This window comes from Mus musculus, chromosome X (genome assembly GCF_000001635.26).
Source record: "Mus musculus strain C57BL/6J chromosome X, GRCm38.p6 C57BL/6J".
NCBI lineage: Eukaryota > Metazoa > Chordata > Mammalia > Rodentia > Muridae > Mus > Mus musculus.
In genome coordinates this window covers 26,055,505-26,059,318 of record NC_000086.7, presented here as the reverse complement: position 1 = coordinate 26,059,318, position 3,814 = coordinate 26,055,505, and positions in this window count along the sequence as shown.

Here is a 3,814-nt window from a genome sequence, read left to right as displayed (position 1 = left end):
TCCCTGACCTCAAGTTGTATTACAGAGCAATTGTATTTAAAAAAACAAACAAACAAACAAAAAACTGCGTGGTATTGGTACAGAGACATGCATGTAGATCAGTGGAATGGGATTGAGAACCAGAAATGAATCAACACACATATGGTCACTTGATCTTTGACAAGGGAGCTAAAAATAATCCAGTATAAAAAAGTCAGCATTTTCAACAGATGGTGCTGTTTCAAGTAGAAGTTAGCTTGTAGAAAAGTGCAAATTGATCCATTCTTGCCTCCTCGTACAAAGCTCAATTCCAAATCGATCAAGGACCTCCTCATAAAACCAGATATATTGAAACTAATAGAAAAGTAAGTGGGGAAGAGTCTTGGGCACATGGGCACAGGGGACAATTTCCTGAAAAACAAGAGTTAACAAATGGGACCTCATAAAATTGCAAAGCTTCTGTAAGGCAAAGGACACTGTCAATAGGACAAAATGGAAACCAACAGAATGGGAAAAATTTTTAACAATCCTACATCAACTAGAAACCTAAAATCCAATATATACAAAGAACTCAAGAAGTTAGATGCCAGAGAAAAAATGACCCTATTAAAAATGGGGTACAGAGCTAAACAAAGAATTCTCACCTAGGGAATATCTAGTGGCTGAGAAGCACCTAAAGAAATGTTCAACATCCATAGTCATCAAGGAAATGGAAATCAAAACAACCCTGATATTCCACCTCACACCATTCAGAATGGCTAAGATCAAAAACTCAGGTGACAGCAGATGCTGGCAAGGATGTGGAGAAAGAGGAATACTCCTCCATTGCTGGTGGGGCTGCAAGCTGGTACAACCACTCTGGGAATCATTTTGGTGGTTCCTCAGAAAATTGGACACAGTACTACCTAAGGACCCAGCTATACCACTCCTAGGCATGAACCCAGAACATATTCCAAGTTGTAATAAGGTCACATGCTCCACTATGTTCATAGCTGTCTTATTTATAATAGCCAGAAACTGGAAAGAACCCAGATGTCCTTCAACACAGGAGTGGAAAAAGAAAATGTGGTATATTTATACAATAGAGTACTACTCAACTATTAAAAATTAATTTATTAAATTCTTAGGCAAATGGATGTATCTGGAGGATAACATATTGAGGGAGGTAACCCAATAACAAAACACATGATATACACTAACTGAAGAGTAGATATTAGCCCAGAAGTTCGGAATGCCCATGAAAAAATGCACAGACCACATAGGTGTAGATGAGAATGAAGAATTTCAACTTAAAGGTCCAGGAAATATCATCAAAAAATATATAAGAAAACTTCCCATACCTTAAGAAAGAGATGGCCACGACCATACAAGAAGCATACAAAACACCAAATAGACTAGACCAGAATAGAAATTCCTGCTGACACATAATAATCAGAACATCAAATGCACTAAATAAAGAAAGAATATCAAAAGCAGTAAGGGGAAAAGCTCAAGTAACATATAAAGGCAGAACTATTAGAATTACTCCAGACTTCTCACCAGAGACTGTGAGAGCCAGAAGATCATGGATAGATGTTATACAGACACAAAGAGAACACAAATTTTAGCCTAGGCTACTGTACCCAGCAAAACAATCAATTACCATAGATGGATTAACCCAAGTATTCCATGACAAAAACAATTTCACACAATATCTTTCCACGAATCTAGTCCTTCAAAGGATAATAATGGGAAAACACCAACACAAAGATGGAAACTACATCCTAGAAAAAGCAAGAAAGTAATCCTTCAACAAACCTAAAAGAATACAGCCGCAAGAACAAAATCGCAACTTTAACAACAATAATAACAGGAAGCAACAATTACTCTTTAATTTCTCTTAGCATCAATGGACTCACTTCCCCAATAAAGGACATAGACTAATAGACTGGCTACAAAAACAGGACCCAACATTTTGCTGCTTGCAGTAAACCCACCTCAGGGACAAAGACAGACAGTAATTCAGTGTAAAAGGTTGGAAAATAATTTTCTAAGCAAATGGTCCCAAGAAACAAGATGGAGTATCCATTCTAATATGGAATAATATTGACTTCCAACCCAAAGTTATCAAAAAAGACAAGGTGGTGGGAATCATACTCATAAAAGGTAAAATCTACCAAGATGAAATCTCAATTTTAAACTTCTATGCTCCAAATGCAAAGGCATCCACATTCATAAAAGAAATTTTAGTAAAGCTCAAAACACACATTGCACTGCACACTTTAATAGTGGAAGACTTCAACAACCCTCTCTCATCAATGGGCAGATTCTGGAAACAAAACCTAAAAAGACACACAATAAAAGTATCAGAAATTATGAAACAAATGGATTTAGTTGATATCTATAGAACATTGTATCCTAAAGCAAAAGGATATCCCTTCTTCTCAGCACCTCATGATGCCTTCTCCAAAATTGACCATATAATCAGTCACAAAACATGCATCAACAAATATAAAAATATTGAAATAATCCCATGCATCCTATCAGATCACCACAGACTAAGGCTGATCTTCAACAAAAATATAAATAATAGAAAACCCACATACACCTGGAAGGTGAGCAACAACCTACTCTATGATAACTCTGTCAAGTAAGAAATAAAGAAAGAAATTAAAGACATTTTAGAGTTTAATGAAAATGAAGCTACAACATACCCAAACTTATGGGAAACAATGAAAGCAGTCCTAAGAGGAGAACTTATAGCTTTGAATGCCTCTAACAAGAAACTGGAGAGAGGATACAGGAGCAGCTTGACAGCACAACTAAAAGCTCTAGAACAAAAGGAAGCAAATTCTCCCAAGAGGAATAGAAGGCAGGAAACAATCAAACTCAGGACTGAAATCAACCAAGTGGAAACAAAGGAACTATACAAAGAATCAACCAAACCAGGAGCTGGTTGATTTGAGAAAATCAACATGATAGACAAATCCTTAGATAGACTAACTACAGGGCACAGGGACAGTATCCAAATTATGAAAACCAGAAATGAAAAGGGAGACATACCAAAAGAAACTTAGGAAATCGAAAAAAAATCATCAGATCCTACTACAAAATCCTATACTCAACAAAACTGGAAAATCTGGATGAATTGTACAATTATCTAGACAGATATCAGGTACCTAATTAAAACCAGGATCAGATAAACCATGGAAATACTCCCATAACCCCTAAAGAGATAGAAGCAGTCATTAATAGTCTCCCAAACAGCAACAAAAAAAAGCCCAGTATCTGATGGGTTTAGTATAAAATTCTATGAGCTCTTCAAAAAGACCTAATACCAATACTATTCAAAATATTATGCAAAATCAAAAGAGAAGGAACATTATTCAATTTGTTCTATGAAGCCAGAATTACAATTATACTCTAACCATACAAAGACCCAATGAAGAAATGAAACTTCAGACCAATTTCCCTTATGAATATCAATGCAAAAATACTCAATAAAATTCTTGCAAACTGAATCCAAGAATACATCATGATCAAGTAGTAGTCTTCATCCCTGCGATGCGGGGATAGTTAAGTATACAGAAATCCACCAACTTAATCTACTAGAGAAACAAACTCAAAGACAAAAACCACATGATTATCTCATTAGATGCTGAGAAAGCATTTGACAAAATACTACACCATTTATAGTAAAAGTTGAGGAAAGATCTGGAATTCAAGGCCCATACCTAAACATAATAAAAGCAAGAGACAGCAAACCAGTAGCCAACATCAAACTAAATGGTGAAAAACTTGAAGCAATCCTACTAAAATCAGGGACTAGACAAGGTTGCCCACTTTCTCCCTACCT